Genomic DNA, 26,868 nt, shown 5'->3' with positions numbered 1-26,868 from the left:
AAATAAAGAAACGAGTTATGTTTTTGTATCTTGACCCATACAAGTCATTAATTAATTTACAGCGTGTGGAATGTAAGTTGCTAGAAGCCAAAAACAATCCGCTTCAGCCGAGGAATGAAGAACAGCCGGAAGGCCACACTGTCGTCGCTAGCGCATCCAGGCGTCTTGTAACATCCTTAGCGTTGACTCCCCACCGGGTTATAGGCTCTCCGGATTCATTACGGCGCTTTTTCCTGCACATTACCGGTCGCTGGCTGTAGCATTTCCACCTATAACCAGAGAAGTCAAGAAAGCAGCATACGTTGTTTGGTATCTATTTAACATTGAGAACTTCGCAGTCGATAGTTCCTTGGAATCTTAAAGGCGCCCGCTTGTCATTCAATGATCAGATTCATTTATTCGTCACGATCGTTAACATTATGAAATGCTGTGAAAAAATAAAGACTAACAAATCATCGGAGTTTCTATAAAAAATAACATGGTAGTTGTGGACCGAGCGGCTAACAAATCATTGAGGTTAATGTATGTTTCTATAAAAAATAATAAGGTATTTGTTGACGGGGACGGCTAACAAATCATTGAAGTTCGTGTATGTTTTATAAAAATAACAGGGCATTTGTGGACAGGGTGGCTAACAAATCATTGAGGTTAGTGTATGTTTCTGTAAAAAATAATAAGGTATTTGTTGACGGGGTCGGCTAACAAATCATTGAAGTTCGTGTATGTTTTATAAAAATAACAGGGCATTTGTAGACAGGGTGGCTAACAAATCATTGGAGTTTCTGAAAAAATAACAGGGCATTTGTGGACAGGGCGGCTAACAAATCAATGGAGTTTGTGTATGTTTTATAAAAATAACAGGGCATTTGTAGACAGGGTGGCTAACAAATCATTGGAGTTTCTGAAAAAATAACAGGGCATTTGTGGACAGGGCGGCTAACAAATCAATGGAGTTTCTATAAAAAATAACGGTATTTGTGGACGGGGCGGCTAACAAATCATTGGAGTTAGTGTATGTTTCTATAAAAATAACATGGTATTTGTAAACGGGAAGAGCTAACTACTTTGATTTTTTCCCTTAAAATCAAGGTCTAATAAAAGATATTCAGAACATAAATGGAGGATATAAAACACACCAACAACCTCCGTTCTCTGTCTTATGTGTAGTTTTTGAAATCAGTTAGTTTGTGTAGTTTAAAACGTTTTTCAAGCGAGCATGCTCCAGACCCACTCACCACCCTTCCTAAGTAAATCGTTGATTAGTTCATGAATGTTAAACTTGATAATCAATGTTACGATTTAAATTGGTCATTAAGGAACCACATTACCAGTTAATTTTGGAACAACATGGCCAGGTGGTTAAGGCACTCGATTCGTAATCCGAAGGTCGCGGGTTTGAATCCCCGTCAAACTAAACATGCTCGCCCTTTCAGCCGTGGGGGCGTTATAATGTGACGGTCAATCGCACTATTCGTCGGTAAAATAATAGTCCAAAAATTGGCGGTAGGTGGTGATGACTAGCTGCCTTTCCTCTAGTCTTACACTGCTAAATTAGGGACGGTTAGCACAGATAGCCATCGTGTAGCTGTGCGCGAAATTGAAAAACAAACTAAAATAACAAGCTTACAAAAGACAAGCTACGACAAGTAACACAATGGACTATCCGTGTTCTGCCCATCACGGATATAAAAATCCTGATTCTAGTATTATAAGTTCGGTGACATGCCGCTATGCCACTGGAGTAAAGAGAGACATAACTCCACTACTTGTGTACCTTTTTAATCTATTAATCTTTAATTCTGTCTGTCAGATTATCTGTTTGTTGATAAACGTGTTACAGTATAGAGTACTTGACAATTTTAGACACTTTGAGTTCTAATTTACCCAACGTTGAATGTTATTTCGATTTGAGAAAATTCTTAAAAACTAAACTTTTTAAAAAATAACAGTATTTTCTTTCTTTCTTTGTTTTATAGCCATAACGTAGAGATAGACAAAAAATGAAATACAAAAGCTGATAAACTAAACTATTCGTATTGTTGTCCGGGTTTCACTTCATCGCATAGTTTTACGTTTTTGTATATGAATATAAACATATCTTTAGCATGTTGCAGTGAGGTCACGTGCTTGTTGATATCCTTCAACCACACAGGAGTCCTCTTTCCTTGCCTTTGGGATATCTTTGTTCTTGCCACATCTTTTGTTTCATAAAGAACATATATTCACATCTAGATGTATCTTCGCATACTTATGTGAAGGCAACTCGATCACTTGTAAGAGCAACATACTGAAAACAATAAAAAATAAAATCAACTATAGGCTTAGCTGAGATAATTTATTCCATGTTTATACATAAGATAAATTGGAAAAATAATTAACTAGTAAAATTATATATATATATATATACGAATTGAATTTACTACTTCTGCGTACTCTGGGTCATTACTTACGGTTTTAAACCTTTTTGAATAAAATACTAAATACATGACAGAGCGTGGCCTAATCAGTAACGTGTCGGGTATTGAATTAAGGGTCTGGGGTTCGAAACACACTCAGAGCTATGGGCGAATTATAAGTGTGACAGTTAACCTCATTATTCGATTCAAAGGGCCGAGCAAAGGCCTTTATGGCATTGGTTATGATAGAAGGTTGCCTCATTTCTGATGAGCATTTCAAAATTGGGAGGCTTGGTCTGAGTTTTAGTGGTACCTGGCCGTTAATCTTACATTACACATGAAGTACCATTAAGGTTGAACGTATACATGTTGTTTTTATTTAATTCAAAGCTGCACCATGGCTATTCTGCACTCCATCTACCTCAGGAAATCTAACCTCGGATTTTTTACGTTGTAATACTATTGCCTTAACGATGACCCATCGAAGGACCGAGAGCGCATGCATATATGATATTGTTTCCACAGTACAAATTCTTGAAATCAAGATCAATTCTATGTTCGGTGTTTTTCTTAACTTGGGAAATCCTAGGTATGTACATTTCATTCAGCCGTAATGTTACTTATAAACACTTTCACTCACAGTACAATAAAAATACTTCTAACAAAACTGTTTTTTTTTTTTTACTCTTTTAGCAGGCCCACATTCTAAAACGTTTCTTTAAACGTTTTACATATAACCTTTTGAGAGTTATTGTTGTCGTGTTTCATAGCTTGGCTCCCTCGAGACGCAATGGTAAGTCTGAAAGCTTATAATACTAAAAATCGGGTTTCGATACCCGTACTGGGTATCTCAGTAGCTCATTGTGTAGCTTTGTTTTTAGCTACAAACAAATTTATAGCTTTTGTTTCTTTTTTACCAAAATATACTTCTGTACAAAGTTATTGGAATTACTTGAGGCCTCGTAAAACATTCTTTTCCAAAATAATTTAGAGCTTCACCACATGTTATAAACTGGTACTATGTTCTAACATATACGACATTATTGTGTAGGGTTTATACTAATCAGTTTGACATTCACACACGTGCAGGATCTTTTCTGGACCAGTTCAACTTTCGCACTCTTATGTATACTCTATACTGGAACAGTCTGTTATTCACGTACTTGTGTAGAATATGTACTGCACCACTTCGACATTCACACAGATGTGTACGATCTACACTGAGCCATGTTTGTTTGTTTTATGAATTTCGCGCAAAGCTACACGAGGGCTATCTGCGCTAGCCGTCCCTAGTTTAGCAGTGTAAGACTTGAGGGAAGACAACTAGTCATCACCACCCACCGCCATTTCCTGAACTACTCTTTTACCAACGAATAGTGGGAATGACCGTAACATTATAACATCCCCACGGGTGAAAGTGCAAGCATGTTTGGTGTGACGGGGATTCGAACCAGCAACCCTCAGATTACTAGTCGAACGCCTTAACCCACCTGGCCATGCCAGGCCACTTAAACCATGTATATGATCTATAACGAATAAGTTCGACATCCATACAGTTATTTATTATCTATACTGGACAAATTTGACTTTTACTCATCTACGTAGGATGTAAGGCAGAATCGTTGGGATTTACATATTTGTCTATGATCTGTATTAAATCGGTTCATAATTATAATATTTATGTAAAATTATTTGTTATTGTTATACTTAAGTAAGATCAGTATTAAATCGGTTCAGAATGATCATATTTTGCGAGGTCTATAATGGATTGTTTGATATTTGTAATATTTAAAATATATACTGAACAAATTCCCTTTTCTAACACTAATACATGCGATTGGATTGGTTCTACGGTCTACTACACACATAAGAAGCGTTTTAAAAACTGGTTCAATTTTCTCAAACGTATGTGGTATGTATATGGGTTAGATCAGCGTTTCTACATTAATATATAAGAACTCCCTCCGGCCCGGCATGGCCAGGTGGATCAGGCAATCGACTTGTAATCCGCGAGTTCGAATCCCCGTCACACTAAAAATGCCGCTCTTTCAGCCGTGGGATTGTTATACTGTGACGGTCATTTCCACTATTCGTCGGTAAAAGAGCATCCCAAGAGTTGGCAGTGGGTGGCGATGACTAGTTGCCTTCCCTTTAGTCTTACACTGCTAAATTAGGGACGGCTAGCGCAGATAGCCCTCGTGTAGCTTTGCGCGAAATTCAAAACAAACCAAGAACTCCCCTGGGTTTTCTTGATGAGAACTGGAGGCTACAATGTTTCAAAATTTTGACACCAACATCTAAAAATTAAGTTAAATTTTACTAAACTGTACTAAACTTATAGTTTCTCAACGAAACCTAAAAACATGAGTATGCATTTTAAAAAAAATTAATAATCTCATCACGAAAACTCTATAAAGTTTCTTGTTAACAGTTTTTTGTTTTGAGCGTTCGGTGTATTTCTCTGTACATCTGGCTTCAAAGTTCTTATATTATCTGTTTCTTTAATATAGCACTTTAGCCTGCAATAATAGTGTTAGGAGTTAGTTGCTATAAATAAACGAACGAAAGCAGCTGTTGTTTAATTTTCTTTAGCAAGCTGTTGCCGCTTGGGAGCTAACAAGAGTATACAGGACTAGTAAGAATAGCTGAAGCAGTTATGTTTTCATCCACTACCTGATGAAATTACAAACTGGATAAAACGAAAACTGAAGGAAGTACGTCGAGTCAAATGATTGGCCAAGTCTTTCTATGAACAAAACTATATTTAATTCAGCTAGTGACTCTCGACCAATTATTATCTAGTATGATCCTCCATTAACTAACTTTTATCTGGTATGATCTTCCATGAACTAACTTTTATCTGGTATGATCCTCCATTAACTACCTTTTGTCTGGTATGATCCTCCACCCATAAAAAAATGTCATTTTGAGAAAGACCTCAACCTATTTTAAAACTTTAATTTTGGTATAGGTTTATTAGTCAATCATCAGCTATATAGTACTGTGTTGCATAGACTTATACCTTACATTATATTTATATGCGTATGTTTGTATATACAACGAATAATATCTATTGTATAGTGAGGATCGGTTATTACAACTTACACCACGTAGTGATTGTCCAACTCCTTTAAGAACCTGGAACCTTATGGTAGTGATTGAATATTTCCATATTTCGTACTTGCCCTTAGACACTCTCCACGGGTTATCAACAATTCAAGGTCACTCGTGAATTCAGTTTCACGTGATCTATCAGCAAAGTCAAGCGTTAGCTGTACAACTGACAGGCAATCTGAAAATGTCCCTCAAGAAACGCTGGTTAAGTCTCTACGAATTTGAAGCTTTGCGTTGTTAAACGTGCCTGTCTTCTGGCGTTATGTGAATTGTTTGTGACAGCTGGTAATTGGTTTCCATTTCCTGAACAACGATGTGATTGGCTTGTAAGTATAATCGCACAGGGACGAAGAATGTAAATATTTTACATTATTACGTGATTACACATTACCCTAAATTACTTCAGTAAAACATTCTAAGCCCGAGAATAGCACATTTCATCGCTATTTGTAGTTAGACTACACATATAAGGAAAGAATTTTACTTTTGAAGCGTGCATTATAATATAGGAGAAATTCAGTAAAAAACGAAAACTGTACCTTGACTGAAATTCTCCTATAACTCTAATTAATTTGTCTCCACGTGCTCAGTGGTGTCTTCAAACATTACTGGATGTTTTTATCAAAGCTTTTACCAAGATTTTAAGAGATTTTCCATGACGGTAAATACAGGATTTATTTTATCAGTTTTTCTTCTTTGTTTTCCTTACTTTTTACGAATGTGGGGGCAGGGAGTTTTTGTAAATAAACATGTTAAAGATCTCAAAGGTATGAAAACTGCGTGTTAAACATACGGGAACGTCTTTTTCTGTTTACATTGAGAAGGCCTAGCGTATAACGTAAAATAAACTTTCTTTATTTTCAGTGGCAAATTACTCAATTTTTTTATGTGCTTATGCATAAAAATGGTATATGTGACAGCCGTGACGGCTTCCATAAAAGGGCACAGTTATTTACTACGGGTGACTCAACTGCGAAATATTTTATAAGACATCTGCCTCATGAGGGCGTGCATGGAATATCACGTGCCTAGAAATAGAGAAATCGTGATGAGCGGGACCAAGAGGCTCGGTTTTGATTTCACATCATCACACTTTATACCTGCTATATGATATACTATAGCCTTAATGCGATACTGTTTATTATTAAACCTAATAAACTAATATATCGTTCCAGAGATATGTATACCTAACAATTTCTGACGCGCCATCTAGTGTCCGATACATTTTATAATAATACACATGATTATGAACTGATGCTCAATCATCAGTTGTACTTCGAGGGAAACACAGTATTGTATTTTCATTCCCAAATAGTTTAAAACGTAAAGAATATTTAACTAAATATTTTTTGCATTAAACGTAAAAAAATACGATTTTTTTGCTAATATTACCCAGCATGCAACTAGAAATGATTTAAATCTTTTGTTCGTGAACTGAGAACTATATACGTTTTGAATGTTAACCACATCCTTTTCAATATTCTATTTTAAGAGAATTAAGCAACCGTTTCGCACGCCTTTATGTTAACGCTTCGTAATAATGATGTGTCGAGTTTTCTTTCTTTGTGTTTGCATGCAAAATGTATACGATTGGCTATTTGAACTTTGTCCGCAGCATGTAGCGAACCCCTATTTTTAGCGTTAATAAGCCCTCGAGCTTATCACTGAGCTACCAAGAGGTTGTGGACTTGTACTGGTCGATTCGATACAGTATTAGTTTGCGGTGAGGAAGTTTCTTCTGAGCGCGCAGAGGAGTATTTATAGTTTAGGTCAAAGTTCAAGGATAATGAAACATCTTTATATAATGCTAGGCTTAGCTGAACCGGTATTACAACGTGTGTTCGGAGCATCATGCCATTGTTGGGTCAGAAGGTAACGTATTCTTTTGACCATGATTCTAACGTTTAGTGGATGAACAACAATGATTTGTGGTTCATTTTTAATACAGAATGTTACAACACTTTTTCCACAACACTTCAGTTCCTGTTTCTATTTGAACTACTTAGAATAAGTGTCATGGTTCAATTTATTCGTTACATATATTTCTCTCTGTATATATCAATTTTCAACGTCGACAAATTTATTTATATCTGAATTATCTATAAATTTTAATAGGTTCATATCAGAAGACGCTTTGATACACGTCTATGTTTTATTACGCTTTAGATAAATAACATGGTATTAAGGAAAAAACAGCGTATTACCTGTTATTATGTTCAGTCGTCTGTGATTTTTTATCGTAACAATAATTGCACAAAATACTTCAATTTAATGTTCCAAAAAGTTAAATGTTCTATTTAATGTTATCAGTTTTTCTTCTTTGCTTTATTTGTTTTTATGAACGTGGGGGCGGGGAGTTTTTGTAAATAAACATGTTAAAGATCTCAGAGGTATGAAAACTTCGTGTTAAACATATGGGAACGTTCTATTTAATGTATTAATAAAGTGCGATTATTGCAGAAATTGAATAATTTAGCAACTTTTCTGTATATATTTTTTTACTAATATGATATTCTTTAATGCACTCTTTGAAGTTGAAATATATCCCAAAGTATAGAGGAAATGCTTTCAAAATATGTAGAGTAAATTTAATAGCAGAAGTTGACTGAGTTTTAGGCACAGAGATTTAACTTATAATTAAAAAGACAAATCTCATTAATCGTTCAAGCAAATACGCACAAGTCATTAAAAGTTGAAGACAAATACGCAACAGCGACACCAAAATAGTAATGGTACTGGCCCGACATGGCCAGGTGGTTAAGGTGCTCGACTCATAATCTGAGGGTTGTGGGTTCAAATCTTCGTAAAACCAAACATGCTCGCCCTTTCAGCCGTGGAGGCGTTATAATGCGACGGTCAATCCTACTATTTGTTGGTAAAAGAGTAGCCCAAGAATTAGCGGTAGGTGGTGATAACTAATTGCCTTCCCTCTAGTCTTACACTGCTAAATTAGGGACGGGTAGCGCAGATAACCCTCGTATAGCTTTGCGCGAAATTCAAAATCATATTTACTAAATGTACCACAAAAGATAACGGACTAGGTTTGACCTAATGGTTAGCGTAGCGGATCCGAAGATTTAAAGTTTGCCTTCCCATTCCGACAGGCGCAGATAGCCTAGTTGTTTTGCGCCATAAAACGCCAAACCCTTCTCAATATAGAAAAAAAAAAAATCTACATCTTAAAGCCGTAAGTAAATTTCAACAGTGATGGTCAATTTCTGCTATTTGATTAGAGTAGCCCAAGAGTTTATGGTGGCTGTTCATGGCCAGTTGTTTTCTCTCTAACTTATTAGTTTAACATTAGAGACAGTAGCCCTTTTGTAGCTGTGCACGAATATTCGAAACAAACCGAATATAACAATCGACTCATTTTTCGAAAATCTAACTTGATAAAGCGAGACACGAACGTGATAATACGCAGAATTTATTAAACGTTTCGGAATCCTCATAATCCCATCATCAGTAATCTAAACAAACACACAACATTTGTAATTACAACAGAAATATGATATACATAAGGAATAGACAATTTTAATATAAAAATTATAATTAGAGAAAATCAAAACTGTAGGCTAAATTAAATAAACTTAACTCAAGTGAAAAATGTATTCTGTTTAGGTACGGTGTGTTTATGTGTTTTTATTATAGCAAAGCCACATCGAGCTTTCTGCGGAGCCAAGCGAGGGGAATCGAACCGTTGATTGTAGCGTTGTAAATCCATCAATTTACCGCTGTACTAGCGGGGAGCTTTAAATACGGAAATATTTTTTGTTATGATGTTTCTTTTATCAGAAGTTCGGTATTATGTTTGGCTGTTGTGAGATTTTACAGTTGGAGTGAAAAATCGGATATTATCTTTCATTACACTACCGATAGATCACAGAATTGGGAGAGTTTGTAACCTTTCTTCCAGTTTTTGCCGTGTGTTTATCCAGATCTAATGTTTGTACTTTAAAGTGACGTTCAGTTCCACCAATGTAAGAGTTCTTATAGTCTGCTTATGAAGTAAACAAAATTACAGTTTAATACAACCTAGGCTTAGGAAACACTGAGACTTAAGTAAATTTAGAATTTACTATAAACAATTTAGTTTTATTGATCGACATGTTTGTAAGTTATTTTGATTCTAAGCGAATTAAATTATAGTAAATAATTGATACATCGATTTTATGATTATACAGTTTGAAGTGTGCTTTTTCCTGAAGAAAAAAAACTGTGAAAGAATTTACTTAAATCTGATATGAAATATGTAAAAACATAATTAATAAATTTTATATTAACTAACAAATGTCTGTTTGTTTATTCACTATGTTTGATTTACGGGTATGGCGGAACGGCTTGCATGTGCGTCATTCGCCAAGCATGTCCACTGAATATTGATTTAAAATTATCTATAAATTCACCTCTAGTGGCTAGCTTCTTTGTATTAGTGCAACAATTTTCAACATATTATCTATTTTGTACTTTTAGTTCTCCTGAAGATAAAGGTCGTATCGAAGAGCCCCTGAAAATTTCATGGGTTTGTTTTGTTTGTTTTTTTAATTTCGCGCAAAGTTACACGTGGGCTATCTGCGCTAGCCGTCCCTAATTTAGTAGTGTAAGGCTAGGGGGAAGGCAGCTAATCATCACCACTCACCGCCAACTCCTGGGCTACTCTTTTACCAACGAATAGTGGGATTGACCGTCACATTATAACGCCCCTACGGGTGAAAAGGCGAGCATGTTTGGTGCTGGTTTTTGTCCTGATTTTATGGGATAACAGTTGGGTTAATTTGCAATAAAGTGTTAAGTTGAAGCTTGATGTGGTTGTTAAATTCGTTAAAATAGGAACGTTTTTGTTTATTGAACTTCGCGCAACCGAGGGCTATCTGCGCTAGCTATCCATAATTTTGAAATAATATCCTAGAAATAAGACAGCTAGCTGATCACCATGCCACCTACTGCTCGTGGACAACGCTTTTATCAATGAACAGTGGGATTGGTCAAAATGTTATGACACTTTCAGTGCTGAAAGATCGAGCATGTTCGGTGACAAATTTTAACCCAAACTCGCAAATTGGAAATCGAATGCCCTAACCATCAGGTTAGGTCGGGCAAAAAGAAGGGGAAAATAAATACAATATTTTAGAATTCATTTAAAGATTAGACATCTGGATACTGACATTTTTCCGTCACAGACAAAACAGGCACAAGTAGATTTGCAATACAAATTTATAGCACCCAGGTTATGTCTGGACTTTAATAACGAATATCATGTATATGTGGAGACAGTTTATAGTGAGCGCTGCGAAAGGCTACATCGGCCTCTGACAGTGCGAAGAAGTATTGATATATGCATCCCAAGGAATGATAATTTAAATATTAGGCGCTATAGGAACAAGATCCTGACACCAACTGTCAGGCTTATCTTTAGCGCCACTGAACCCTATTTCAATTTTAAGAAACAATCTGTAAAGACTTTCTTAAGTGCCACTGAACCTGATTTTAATGTTAAAAAACGATCTGCCAAACCTTTCTTTAGCGCCACTGAACCTGATTTTAATTTTAAAAGACGATCTGCCAAGTCTTTCTTAAGTGCCACTGAACCTGATTTTAATTTTAAAAGACGATCTGCCAGGTCTTTCTTAAGTGCCACTGAACCTGATTTTAATTTTAAAAGACGATCTGCCAGGTCTTTCTTAAGTGCCACTGAACCTGATTTTAATTTTAATAGGTGATAATGCTAGTAAATACAGTGACTGTGGTCCTGCATTGAGTAAAGATGTGTTATGAAGTAACAAGTCCCTTCGAAACCACATCCAGAGACTCACACTGTGACATAAGAAGAAGTGTCTTTATCGCTCTAGTTGTCATGCTTTCTGTTAAAGTAGGCATAAATATTTTGTAGAAATTTTCTTTAACATGAGCAAGTTTTAACATTAATATATATACGTTCAAACTAGGTTTGTCAACTAGAAGGACTTTGAATGCTCTGTGTTTATACTTAGGTGTGTTACGATTTCACTTTGATAGAAAATAATTTTTACTTTCATTAACAATTATCGAGTTATAATTAAGTAATTTGGAAAACATAATTATCACAAAATTGGGAATTTAAAAGCCTGCAAATAGGGAAGGTTAAAAAAAGCAAACAAGACTAGAAATGTTGTAAACATTATCTACTCAAGCTTCAAATCCCTGTGTTGGCTCCATGCTGTTACCTAGAATAACATTTAGTGAAGTCAAATAGAAATATTTGAGTAAGTAGTGATATCTGTAATGTCTCTAGCGTTGTTTCATTTTCTTTTTGTGATCCCTGTTTGCCGATTTTAAATTACCATTTTTTTTATCAATCTTCTTTACTGGCTTTTATATGTTCAACTATGAGCAAAGAATTACTTGATATGGAAGCTACTTATGTACATTGTAATGGTAATAAATATAGCTAGTAGCTAACTGATACGGTTTTTGATGATTTTCTGTAGCTGTTGACTGTTTGATCGCATTAATTCGAGATTTAAAATATTAAGCTTGGCTGGATATTGTTATAGAGATTTTATGGAAATATAGTAAGCATTTATAGTTTTTATGTAACTAAATGCCCTATATATAATTAATAGGAATGGACAAATAAATACCTAGACTAAGATACAACTCCCACTAAGCGCGTATAAAATATTACCAGTAGAAGAGTAGCCTTTTCAAATAAAACATATGCGCTTGAAACTTCGCTTTAAATAAACATTCGCTTCTCTAAAAGTAATTATTCTACGAATTTGTGTAATAAAATTTATTATGTGTATTGATTTTTTTTCACTCCTTCACTTCATACATAATAAAGGGGTTGACTCCTTGACACCGATTGTATAGTGCACAAAAAATTGACCATATTCATGTTACGCTCATGCACACCACAAATATACGGCACCCCCAAAATTCATAAACCTGATTGTCCACTACGATCAATAATGTCCACATATGAATCTTTTAATTACAATCTTGGTAAATACATAGCGTGGGCATTCTCCAAATATGTAACATCAGCCAGCTCATTCATCAAAGACTATTTTAATTTCAAATCTAATCTAAATCAACTTAATCATAAAGCCTTAATGGCCAGTTTTTATGTCATATCCCTCTTTACAGAAGTCCCAACCACTGAAGCCTGCAAGATAACCTTAGAACTCTATATCCGAGACCCTAACCCATCAATAGACATTCCCAGCAACCAGTTAGCAACCCTCATAGAATTCACCACGATAAAGACAAACTTCATGTTCAACAACCACAACTATATACAAACAAATGGCCTAAGCATGGACAACCCAGTATCAGCAGTTCTAGCCAATATTTTTATGACACAAGTTGAAATACAAGCAATTAACACGGCATTACATCCACCGCTATACTGGTACAGATATGCAGATGACACGATTGCGGGATTCACATCTACAGAACACACACTTAAATTTTCAATCACATTAACTCTATACATCCATTAACTTCATATGTGAACAGGAAGAAAGCAATCAAATATCATTTCTTAACCTCAAAATTACAAGAACCGATGCACAATTTAAAACAGAAATCCACCAAAAAATCTCCCATACTGGACTACTCGTATACATTCCTTGGGACTCAGCACATGAAACAAAACAAAAACTCAACATACTAAGAAACCAAATAAACACAGCCATAAAACTATGCTCACCAGATAAAATTAACGACGAATTAGACAAAATAAAACAATACTTCATCAACATCAATAAGTTTCTTCTACAAACCATAGAAAACATTATACGCACACACCTAGACAAAAAGCAAAATTAACCAACAAAAGTAAATATATCTCACGATTTGAAAAATTACGATACCACATACTGCTGCATACTATATATTCCTGACATCAGGACAAAAATAACCAACATTTGACAAAAACTGGTAACAACATATGACATTCCAGTTAATACCAAATTTATTCAAAAACCAGGCACAAAACTAAGGTCTATACTATGTAAAAACTACACTGACAAACACAACACCAGCATTATTTATAAAATACAATGTGATGACTGCCACGACTTCCATATTGTAGAAACAAGTAGAAAAATGGAAACCAGATTCAATAAACACAAAAAGTCACCTTTACACGTTTTCAAACACTGCAAATGAAATAAACACAACATAACCATAGAAAACACCCAAATACTAAATAAAGAAACAAACATAAACAAACCCAAAATTAAAGAAGCCTTACTTATACAACAACTCAATACAAAGGAACACCTTTATATCTGTATTAATAAACACATTCAACATCTAAGCACGCCCTCTACATTCCTACACTCAATTACACAACCCCCTTCAAACATGGTCAGCTTCCGGTCAGTCACCTCTTTCTTTGTGAACCTGACAATAACCGAAGAAGGTCGAAACGTTGTTCGCTCCTCTACATAGTGCTTTCTCGAACCATACCAGTCTTTTTTACATATACACTATTTCACCCTGTATTTAAACTTTTTGAATGAATACCAGGTATTTGTAAGAAGCTAACTTGAGAGACATCTGTACGGTAAGAACTGGAAATAAAAAACCCTGCATGGCAGAACATCTGCAGCATAACAATAAATTGGAAATTATAACCCAAGTGAATTCCATCAGAGAAACACATTCATTTACAAAACAAAAACAATGTTTGCTGAATTCCATTGTGTCGAAGCTGAGATACCAAAGGAAGATCCGAAGTTAACGAAGGTTCACAGGTCAAAAGCTTACACTTCTTCAGCCACACCTGTAAACTAGCGAATATTTTCTCGAAAAAGAACATTTCGGAAGAAACTGATATCACAGACACCTCATTCTACCAAATACTTATCAAACCTTTCTCCAGTAGAACGTTATACTGTTTAGTTTACTTATTTAAACATGGTCGACATCCATCTACAGTAGAAGGTTTGTTAAAAGTTTGTAAAGATGTGTGGTTTACGATCAATCTTGCCACAGTTAGCAGATAGTTTGTTATAATGGAAATTGTAGTATCGTGCAACAACGCAACAGACCAATCACGATTGAATATGGTTAATGAAGGAAGTAACTGACCTCTAAAACTGTTCTTATAAACGGAGATTAACCCTCAGTATGTGTTATTTTTCGGTTAATATTTATTAAACTGTATAAATGGCATCTTAAGACACGGTTTTTGTTTCACAAATTTCTTTCATACTCGTACAAAATAATTAAATACTTTAAAAAGTAATTTAATCAAAGGTTATGAATCTTTACAAAAAATTATTTAGTCAAAATAACATGTTATATAGGAAGCCATAATAAATACGTAATGTTCGACAGATATTATGTAAATTTTGTGTAAATTTAGCATCATATTATATGAACGTTATCACATGTCAGTAGGCTGAAACAAAATGTTTCGACCTTTTCTTTTAATAATTTCATGTGTTTTGTTTGTTTGTTTAAATTTGTACACAGTTTCCCGAAGAGCTATATAAACTGTCTCTAACTTTGAAGTAACAGACTAAAGGGAAGACAGCTTGTGAACACCACCCACAGCTAAATTGTGGGCTATTCCATACTAACTAAGAGTGCAACTGATAGCACATTACAACACCCCCCACCACCACCACCACTGTTGAAAAGGCGAGCATATTCATAAAAATGTTTGTTAGTTAAACACAAAACTAAACAATGGTCTGTCTTTGCTGTGCCTATCGCATGTATCAAAATCCGATTTCTTGCGTTATAAAACCTCAAAGCTAAGCCCCCGAGGATCTTGATTAGTGGTGAAACGTAAATGGAAATTTCATTTTAAAATAATTCATAAAACCAATTATTGTAACGTTTTTAGAAGCATAACTATGAGAGTTACACAATGGGCTATACGCTCTGTGTGCACTGTGGACATTGTTTTTGAATTTCGCGCAAAGCTGCACGAGGGGTATCTGCTCTAGCCGTCCCTAATTCAGCAGTGTAAGACTAGATGGAAGATAGCTAGTCATCGCCACCCACCACCAAATCTTGGGCTACTCTTTTACCAACGCCTGAAAGGGCGAGCATGTTTGGTATGACGTGGGTTCGAACCCGCGACCCTCAGATTACGAGTCGAATGCCTTAATCCCCTAGCCATGCCGGGCCTCACTGTAGAAAAACAATGTCAGATTTTAGTAATGAAGTCTTTTAAACTTGCCACTGACATACCGAGAGACTAAAAAAAAAAAGCAAGTAAGAAAAGTAAAAAAAGTCAGAAAACGTAAAATGTGAAAACTAATAAAGTTTAATGACAATTACTATTTTATGTATATATCCGTGTTGATACCAATTCTCCTCTTCATTGTAAATATGAAGAGCAGGAAAATCAGAAAGGGGCGTGTTTTTATTTTGTTTTTATTTTGTTTTATTATTTTTATTTATTTTTTATTTTTTGTAGTTTGAAACGAATGTACAGATATGACGAAACACGTTTCCAGACAAATGTTTTTTATATATTCAAACCCTTGCTAATGGAACTTTATATCTGTTATAATTAGACTGTTAATAGATGTAATAGAAGTGATTCATCTTCTTCGGTAACTTGTTAAAGATAGCATCAAACCCCATATAAAATCAGTTCATCCCCTTGGCATATTCAAAAACAAAAGCATGCATTCTTTGTATGTAACTTGTGCAAACTAATTAAATTTCTCTGGCTTGGTGTCATTGGCCTTGTGTTACGTAAGACGAAAATCGACTGTTACGTGACGATAGAAGTATTGTTTGTTCTTGAGACCCTTTGACACGCACGTTTACTGACGACAAAATAAATTTTTATCTTGAATCGCCAAGATTACAAAAAGCTTTGTTTGAGTCAACTAAACATGGATAAGTTTTACAAGTGCCAAAACCATCCTATTTTAATTATCTTAGTTTTTGCGATGAAGAAAACGAGAGAGAGAGAAAATTAAAGTAACCTTTATTCAGTATCGATAGGTGAATTATTATAGCGTGGAAATGGGCACGTGACGTAGTTTTCCTCGTGTTAATTCCATCAAACATGCGTTATAATGTGACGATCAATCCCACTATTCGTTGATAAAAAAGAAGCCCCAAAATTGCTGGTGGATGGTGATGACTATTTTCCTCTCTTCTAGTCTTTCGCTGCTGCCCCCCGCTAGTACAGCGGTATGTCTCCGGATTTACAACGCTAAGATCAGGGGTTCGATTGCCCTCGATGGGCTGAGCAAATAGCCCGATGTAGCTTTGCTATAAGAAAAACACACAAACACACACTTTCGCTGCTAAATTAGGGACGGCTACAGCAGAAGTCTCTCGTGTATCTTTGTGCAAAATTCAAGAGAAACAAACAAAATATCAGTTTTGTGTGACTTGTTAATGCAATAAAACATAGATATATTAAAAACTATATGTGTTTTATCGATTTTAATATAAGGTCATCCCATAAGTAATGTCCGAAAATTAATACAGAAAGTGCATCATAATTTCTGTCTTTGTAGAAGGTTTTAATGACTAAAATATGTAGTAGGACGTAAATAAAAATGTTCAGACAAATAAAAGAAACTAACTCAACCCCACTTTTTCAGATCATTATTCAAATAAACCCTCATGAAGATGGATGTGTTTGAGGAGCACATTAGGCATATATAGCTTTGAATTTAAAAAAGGTAATAATGCAACAGAAACTACACGAAACATTCAAGGTGTTTATGATGTGGAATTTCTCAATGAAAAAATGTCGAAGTTGGTTTCAGAAGTTCAAATCAGGTGACTACGGCGTAAGTGATGCGCCACGTTCAGGTCGTCCTGTTGAGTTAAATAATGCCTTGCTGTTGACTTTATTTGACGAAGATTGTGCTGTAACAATTGAAGAGCTTGTACTTAATTCAACAACATTCAACAGTTCACCGTCATCTGCAACAGCTTGGAAAGGTGTCAAAGCCTGGAAGCCAACCTTAGAGCAAGAGTGGACATTTGCACTTCTCTGCGCTCTCGTGACCATAACTCACCTTTTTTGGATAGGTTAGTGACTGGAGATGAAAAATGGATATATTATAAAAGTGTTAAGTGCTGTAGACAATGGCTCAGTGCAAATAAACTGGTTGAAACACAGCCCCCTAATGAATCTCCACTCTGGGAAAGTCTTGTTAAACATTTGTTGGGATATTCTTGATGTGATCCACTTTGAGTTGTTACCACTCAATGTAACGGTTACATCAGACAGTTAGTGCGCTTGAATGTTGCACTGATAGAAAAGAGGTCTACTTTGATCCATCGTAAAGGTGTTGTGTTACACTAGGATAATGCACGGCCCTATACAGCAAGGATCACATCTGCAAAGATTGAAGAGCTAGACTGAAAAAAAACTTCCACATCCTCTTTATTCTCCAGACCTTTTTCCATCTGATTATCATCTATTCCGAAGTTTGCAGAACTATCTTGATGGAAAAGAGCTTGAAACACATGAAGATGTTAAAACAACCCTCTCTACATTTTTTTCCTCCAAACTCCAAGAATTTTATAGAAGTGGCATTCAGAAGCTTCTGAATCATTGGCAGGAAGTAATTAATAATAATAGAACATACATTATTCATTAAATAACAATAAAAGCGTTTAAAATAATTTCTCTTTTCCTGAACCTGAAATCAGCCATTACTTAAGGGATGACTTGAGAGTTAGTTATGTTCTAATATGACATCAGCTTTTTTCAAGTTCTATAATGAAATAAATAGATGACGGAAAAAAATCTATATTTTAACGCATAATTTCCATACACATTTTTTCTTAATATTTATCGCAAACAAATTATACATCGTTCAGTTTTAAAAATTCATATTTCGCCTTAATTAGACGCCATCCTAGTAGATTGTTCTTAATCAATTAAGGGTTGTCGATACTGTTTTCTCTATCCTCGTGGCTTACCATTTCAAATGAAACCTTTAAATTATGAATCAATTTAAACTTCTTGGTTACTTTCACAACAATCTAATAGAGTTTTCTTTGGAAAACCTTTTTATACCAACATGGTCAGGTGGTTAGAGCGCACTTGTGGTTTACCGGGTAGGATCTTCATCCCAACAAATATACTCGACTTTTCAAACGTGTTTAACCCCGCTATTCTTTAGTAAAAGAGCAATTTAAAAGTTAGCAGTAGGTGGTGATGACTGGCTGCCTTCTATCTACTCTTTCACTGCTAAATTAAGGATGACTAGAGCAGATTGGCCTGGCATGGCCAAGCGTGTTAAGGCGTGCGACTCGTAATCTGAGGGTCACGGGTTTGCATCCCCGTCGCGCCAAACATGCTCGCCATTTCAGCCGTGGGGGAGTTATAATGTGACGGTCAATCCCACTATTCATTGGTAAAAGAGTAGCCCAAGAGTTGGCTGTGGGTGGTGATGACTAGCTGCCTTCCCTCTAGTCTTACACTGCTAAATTAGTGACGGCTAACGCAGATAGCCCTCGAGTAGCTTTGTGCGAAATTCAAAACAAACAAACTAATGCAGATAGCCCTCGTGCATCTTTCAAAGATGGTATTCAAACTATATACCAACGATCCAAATTTGTTTTTTAAATGTTTTTAATGCAAGTAACAGCAGGCATTGACTACAATTAATTATGGATGTAATGAAATATTTTAAAAGAATATGTCACGAAATTCACTTAAACTGGTGATTTTTTAAAAAATTAATCATATTTTAAAAATTGATTTCCATTCAGGATATAGTTTGAGGATAAACATGCCTGTTGTCATGCTCATTTTATTTCGCCATGCTACTTGAACTGTACACTGTTTGTAAATTACACATAATTTTGTTTTAAATATTAACACTTCATGTGTTGTTGCTCCATTGGTAGATCGCCAATGGTAAAGCTTTAAAAAGTTAATAAACGCTTACTTACATTATAATTGGTTCTTTTTGCCTGAAACAGGTATTCTGTGTAGAAAAAAGTTTCTAAAAGTTTTACTTGCAATGTAAATTGACGAATCCAGTACCAAAAAGTGATTCTATTTGTAATTTTGCTAATTTAAGTATGTTTGTTTGTTTGTATCTCAGAACGGCTCGTACGGCTATTAACACTTTTATTAATAAAGCAAAGAACAACGTTTCAACCTTCCTGGTTCATCGTCAGATTAACATATTCTTTGTTAACATGAAGATGACCTAGGAAGATCGAAACGTTGTTCTCTGCTTTATTAGTAAAAGTGTTAATACCCATAACAGCCGTTCTGAAATACATTTTTATTTCAAGTAGGTTTCTCGTCATCAAGAATTGTTTGTTTGTTTGTTTGTTTGAAGGTAAGCCAAAAGCTTATATTCTAGCGTTATAAATCTGTAAATCCGCATACATGTCACTGTGTCACTTCGTGGCAAATTTAAATAAAGGTGGCGCCTTCATTTTTTTTAAATCTTATATAGAAATAGGGCATATTTTACACCCTTCTGTGTTATACTCAGTGTACTTATTTCTTTTAAGACAATGTCTAATCAAGATATACAAATGTAAGAGAGTCGTTTATTATTCAATGTGAAAATGTACAGGATACTCTATAAAACAACAAGAAGAACAACAGTAATGCCTGTATCGAAATATGTTTGTAAAACAACTGGAGTGTATGCGTAAATTGTCTCTGCTTCCTATAAATATACAACAAAAACAACGCAGCATGCACGCTACTTAATAAACATGTTCAACCCGCAAGTCGCTGTTCTTAGTGCTAAACTACACTATGAGCTATCTGTACTCTAACTACCGCGGGGAATCGAACCCTGAAATTTGGTATGATAACTTAATAAAGTTGTCTGTGACCCACCTGAAGACTCGACCGTAACATGAAAGGGAAGAACTTCTTTAGTTATGCTTCATAATAGTTTTGTTGTTCTCACACGGCAGTACTGTAATAAATGCTTTCAAAATTTTTCAGTTACACTCAGTTACACACAAGTTTGTAGCTGTATAGGATTTTGCTGGAGTTTCAAACTTTTGATAATTTAGTTCAGAAATTTAGTCTCTCATTTAGTCTGAGGCTCCTTTAATGTGAATAAAAAGGTTTGAGGCCTTCAACCTTTAAAAATGCCTTAAAACGTGATTTTAAAATTTTCCCTTTACTATTTTATCATGGCGATTAAAAAAGAGTGCCGTAGTAAAAACTGTAACATCTCCGTACGACATACTGTATCATTTAATTAATTCAACATGATTATTATCAGCTTATTGTTTATTTATAATTAAAAGTATTTCAGCATTCTTGCTTTCAACCCATTTTTGGGGACTCTCCCCCCAGAAGAAGCTTGTCGGCCCCACAGGGGGAGTTCCCATTTTGGAAAACACTGGTGTAGTTCGAGCCAGACATACCCGGCAGTGGATAAATTACTGTTTATATGAACTAGCAGCATTTATACCTTCGTTACGTGCTATACGCCACAACCTACAGATTCGAGTGAAGATAATGTAAGGTCAAATTCGTGAGTGGATCTAACACACAGGCGTTCGAGAGATCTAGTTGTAGCCTTTCGGGTGTAAGTGTTGAGAATATTGCTTGGGAAATCAATAAAATTACATAACCACTGTTCATAATAAAACGACGAAAGATTTTGATCGCTTTTGTAAAATTCAGTCTTGTCTACATTGTAGTTATTCTATCATTCACGTTTTTTATCTTCTCCCTAATGGGAGTGTCAAAACATAAAATAAATATAATTATGTGTTAAAAATACAGCGCGCCTGAAGAAGCTACACTACAGACTTGTATTTTGTGAAGTTGTCACCAGTAGCTCGCTCATTCATTACCCGAGAATAGCAGAGCAAACACTGATAAATAAAATGGAACGTTTTACATTGTCGATAAAACTATCTATTGCTCTACACGTGATCTATCCCCAAACCTAACAAATTCTAAAGAGCAGATAGAAAACAGTCTAAACTCTTGTTGGGTTTGAATATTTTTCGATAATTTCAAAAAGTAATCTTTTCTTTTTAAAATTCTCTTCAGGAAGAATGTTAATCGACTGAAAGATGATTTTCGTGGTTTTACCAACAAAGTCGATAGCATTATGTAAGGCATTTATCAATTTGATGTTGTTTATATCTTCTTTACTCAGACACCCCTCCCCGAGCAATGTCTACTGGTAAAACCAGCCTGAAGTATTTTCGTAATTTAAATGTCAAATAAAACAAATAAAATTATCTGTACATGTGATGCAGGCCACTAAATTCTCTCCAAGCCTACGGCACACTTGCAAGGCTTGAGGTCTCGCGGGTCGCTAGGTAACGAGCACGTGGGAAAGACATGAACATCTCTATGCCTTGTGGCTAGTACTCGGCAGCACTCCTAGAGGGCATTGACTGAATGGAGCCAAGAATCTGCCTGTTTTTCTTCTCTTGGTTGTAGGTTGTACAAAAGAATGGACAACAAGCTATTAATATATATATATCGACGATATAAATAAATAAATGGTCTTCCTATTCAATTAATTCTAGAATTAATTGAAAGTTACTTATATTTTGTACAGACGAGAGACGTCGATTTCAGTATATTGTTAAAATTTAAAAAAAACAAACCCGACATAATTGGTTTGGTTTGTTTTGAATTTCGCGTAAAGCTACTCGAGGGCTATCTGTGCTAGCCGTCCCTAATTTAGCAGTGTAAAACTAGAGGGAAGGCAACTAGTCATCACCACTCACCGCCACTTGTGCTACTCTTTTACCAACGAATAGTGGGACTGACCGTAACATTATAACATTCCCACAGCTGAAAGGGCGAGCATTTTGGTGTGACGAGGATTTGAACCCGCGATCCTCAGATTACGAGTGGAGCGCCTTAACCACCTGACCATGCCCAACATAATTACCTCTTTACACACATGCAGTGGGTTTCTCATTCACTGTGGCTTGATGGCTGAAACAAGAGCGTACCGCACGTGAAAATCACGAGTATATGAAGTGCGAAAAATGTTTAAAAAAGACATTCAACTGGAATGCTCTTGTCGTGACTGTGGATGGACCAGTTAGGACAAGAATTTGAATGATCAAATTCGACATGTAAATTAATGATGTTGGAACAATCCTAAAAATCAGATCCGTGGAAATTAAAAATACCATCACACATGTTAAAAAGAAAAAGAATCAAAATGGAAACTTACGTTTCTAATCAATATTTCTGACGGTGCCAGCCGCAAGTGACATCTTTTAATAACGTAATAAAACAATGATGATGTTTCTTTGTCGTGCCGCCTTTCAATGACTTAGTGGTAAGTCTGATGGATTACACCGCTAAAACCGGAGTTTCGATACTCGTGGTTATCATAGCAAAGATTGTTATACGCTTATTAACAAATAAAAACAAGCCTTTGTTGTAATATACCAACAAAAATTCTATAGTGACGTCTTCTGACAGAAGGTAGCATCCACTTGTTACAACCTGACATTAGAATTTACTAATGTTATTCCCAAAAGGAAACAATGTCTTCCTGTCATGATGTAAAAACAAAACTTGTATACAGATTTATTAAAATAGGATAAACGTTCCATAATCTATATAATCAAAAACTCATCACACTTAAATGAAAGCAATCTCATTTTAACCAGGTTTCGCTCCAACTATATATTTTTTACAAAATTCATACTATCTATACTCTGTATGTATGTACTCTCTTTAATTCCAATAAAAGTTTTGTTTTTTTGTTTTGTTTTTTCAGATATCAAAGTCACAGCAGGTTATCTGCTGTGCCCATCGAAGTCTCTGACTTTAGCGATGTAAATCCGTAGACTTACCGTTGTCTCAACGAAAGACTTTATGGTGGACATTCTTTATTCAGGATTCTTGGTTGTATGTTACAGTATTTAGACCCTGAACAGTACCTTATGAGCAGCACCTTGTGCGAAACATTGGTTGAAAGCTGAAGTTCAGATACTCTTGTATTTCAAATACAGTCGTTGTGAAAAATGGCCGAATATTTGATCAAAACTTTTTATTGCTTTTGTTATTTAAAAAAGTTCTATCTCATTTAAGCGGTCTTATTTAAAATATTATTTGATTTTTATGGAATATTTTCTTCAGTATTATATTATAGGCTGTTTCACTGAACGCGTGACGTTGATAGTAATGTGCTAATTAACTCAGAAAGTATATGGAAAGTAACATAACTTGATATAAAATGGTCCTTTGTGGAGTACAGAGTTGACACTCGAAGAGAATATTATACATGTAGAGATATTAGTTCAGCAAGCTGCGACCCCGTGTTCTGTGGAACGCTTGGCCTCCCCAGATATCGAAAGGACCAAATGTATGTGGAAATGAATGTTAAGGTACGGTGGAAAAAATTAAAGGATTTGTACCGCTTTCCACGTGGATTATTGCTGTTTTCATAAAGAACTTTTTCAACTGTTTTTTTGTGTAATTGAAACAAAACCTGATTCTCTTCCCACTTAGTTGTCGAGGTTGAGAAAACTTGCATAACGGTAAAGCCAACCCATGGTTTTGGTTACAACATACTTTCGGTTAATTTTGACTCTGAGGTGGTTTCTATGGAACCAGGTGAAAAACAAGACTTAATTTAGCCAACGTAGCGCATAATTGTAGTTGCAAAGCACTTCGAGTTAATTTCAGCGCTGAGATAGAGTCCACGGTGCCAGGGTTAAATCAAGATTTCACTTGGCCAAAACACAGTAGCGTCCCTCAAGCCAGGAGGAAATTAATACTTGAATGCTTTGTGAAACAAAAATGATTGTTATGAAATCTCAATTTGTCTTGTATAAAAGATATCTAAGTACAATATGAGACTGGGTCGCTTTGGAAGTTGTCAGAAACACAGACATGGAAAAAGCAAGTTAAAATGGAAGTATAAACATGAAACATTGTGTGTTGTAAATGCAAACTGGCATTTTAGAAGAGAAAAGATCATAAAGAAGAGGAAACGTGTGATGGAAAAAGATCCAGTTGGATATCCACGACCTAGTAGTTAATTCATGTAATGTAGCTCAAAAAAATAGACCTGTTGGTGTTACTGAAAAGTGTAATATCGTCAGCGGATGAAAGGACTGAATTTTACTAATCCTGCATTTTCAAATAAAAACGACTATTACAACATCGCTAGAAATGCCAAGGACTAGTCCATACAGATTGCCACATGCCTGACAGGCATAAATGTTTCCCACAATCCTACATCATGAACATGCTTCGTATTTTTCTTGGTAAAGCTAAGAACAAGCCTTTCTGTGAAGGTGCTAACTATCCAGCACTTTCCAAGTAAGTGATTTCATTTTCGATTATCGAATACTTCTATCCAGAACCTGTTTGCAGAAAGTCAAGCTATAATTATTCTTTTTGTTGAAAGCACATATACCTCCACTGAGAATAGCAAAAATTACAATTTCTAATGTTGAAGCTTTAATGAGTACAAACACAGACCTTTGGAGAAGTTTTGGGATCCTGATTTTCTCGTAGCAAAAAGAAGCCAAGTTTTCATTCTGAAAAATATCATGGTATCAAGTATAAAACAACTTAAGGAAACAGCTTCAGAAAGTAAATTTATTTTCTTTTTTTTTTCTTGGTATGAGGCTCACAAAAATACTGCTGTATTCTTTAGTTTTCTTTGCATAATGTGGATACAAAGGCTGAACTGACGATTAATTAACGAAGATACTAAAAACAGTGTATAACAGAGAAACTAGATTTCAAATGGTGATCAAGGTCAGGTGTATTTGTTATTTGGAAGATTTAAAAACATTAAGAACCCTGATAAAGGTTTTGCCTTTTCACAACTTCCTTATCATGAGCTCATGCAAGGATTTATTACGCATATGTTTTCTGGTCAACAATGACAAACTTAGGAAAGAAAGAGAAAAAAACATTCAGAGAAAATCCTTTCATTTGTATTCCAATTACATTAATTGCAAGCAAGGGTTGATCAAGAGAAACCAGTTTTACATTGTAATGAAAGGCTTCTACAGTATTGGCTCGCTTCTCCATAATTTTTAAAGGAAAACCTTTAAGTCAAACAACCCTTGACAAACAACCAGCTCAAATATGGCAAGATCGTCTTCTCAATAACACCTTTCAAATGCTGAAAGTTGTGTCTTGCATCATCACAAGCGTAAAAAAAAATATTCTACGAAACAACCTCCAGTCATGTCATATGTCACCTGGGATCTACTTTGTAAGGATCCTCTATGGCACATTATCAGTTGTTAGTTACTAAGTATATGACTGATGTTATGAGAGCATTTCAGTGTTAAGACAGAGACATGCTGTACACACGTTGTACCTTTTTTATGTTACTTCTACTTTTCAGTTGGGCACATCCTTGTTTCTTCATGCACAAACAGTGTGTATTTGATGCACCTGGTCACGCAAGACTAAGATTCTATTAAATGGAATGTTGTAGACAACTAAATGGCAATTTTGTGGATTCATGTGAGCATTTTATATACTAAATGAAAATGTGTGTTTTTACAAATGGGTTTATGTAACGCAATTGCATCGCATATTAATATATTAGTTGCCTATTCTATGTTAAAGTTCGCCGTAATGAACCATGAGGACATAAATAATTCTACTAATATTTCTATGAACAAATATAAATTATCAAATTTATTTATAAATAAATAAAGTCAGCTTGCTATCTGCGAGTCGTGGGTTTGAATCACATCAACATATATGCGCGGGGCGATATAATATAATGGTCAGTTCCAGTATTCGATTTGAATAGCTCAATAACTGGAAATCGAAGGCGTTTGCCAGCTTCTTTCCTTTTAGTCTACTACTTAGAAATGACTAGCGAAGCTAGCTAGTCCTTCTGCTGTTCTTCACGAAATTCTGCAGATAAACAAATAAAGATTTCTGAATCTTTTTCTGGTGTAATAAACGCAGAAAATGTACTCCAATTAATATCTAAGTGAGTTGGGAATTATGACTTCATAATAATGTCTTAAGTGTTAACTTGATAAATGTTTTTATCCAAATCTAACGATAGGAGTTTTTGACCCTATAAACACCAACGTATTACATTTACTTATAACACACACAAAAAAAATTCAAGAAATGTATTTATCATCACGGATCTCTACAATAACAAAATTTAGTTAAATATAAAAACCACTGAAATACTCAAAGTGGTTTGGTGAAACTTATTTCAGAATTATAGAAACATTGAATGTACTTTTTATAACAAAAGTGTTCAAGGTTTAACGATGTTTCTTTTATCGTCAGTTGTACTAAGTTGGATAATCAGTCACCTGACATACCAATTTGTAATGCAACAAGTTCTCAAAATGCTTTGATCTCAGTTTTAGCCCATATGGTTTGAAAATTTTTCTACGCCCCTTCCCCTCATTTCACGTGAATTTTGACTTCTAAGACAATGTTTAAGCAGGT

General features: G+C 35.2%; 2 long non-coding RNA genes across 2 annotated transcripts; one reads left to right on the top strand and one right to left on the bottom strand.

Annotated features, from left to right (window-relative positions):
- Positions 1 to 1,951: 1,951 nt before the first annotated feature.
- LOC143226094 (uncharacterized) lies at positions 1,952 to 5,901 on the bottom strand. The gene is made up of 2 exons (XR_013014288.1): positions 5,502 to 5,901; positions 1,952 to 2,287 (listed from the first exon to the last, which is right to left on the bottom strand). It is a non-coding gene; the product is annotated as an uncharacterized LOC143226094 (long non-coding RNA).
- Positions 5,902 to 6,994: 1,093 nt separating this feature from the next.
- Positions 6,995 to 26,120, top strand: LOC143226095 (uncharacterized). Its single transcript, XR_013014289.1, has 2 exons — positions 6,995 to 7,382; positions 23,192 to 26,120. It is a non-coding gene; the product is annotated as an uncharacterized LOC143226095 (long non-coding RNA).
- The last annotated feature ends 748 nt before the right edge of the window (positions 26,121 to 26,868 follow it).

Source organism: Tachypleus tridentatus, chromosome 9, assembly GCF_004210375.1.
Source record: "Tachypleus tridentatus isolate NWPU-2018 chromosome 9, ASM421037v1, whole genome shotgun sequence".
NCBI lineage: Eukaryota > Metazoa > Arthropoda > Merostomata > Xiphosura > Limulidae > Tachypleus > Tachypleus tridentatus.
Note: the sequence above shows the minus strand (reverse complement) of the source record. Positions and strands in the feature narration are given on the sequence as shown.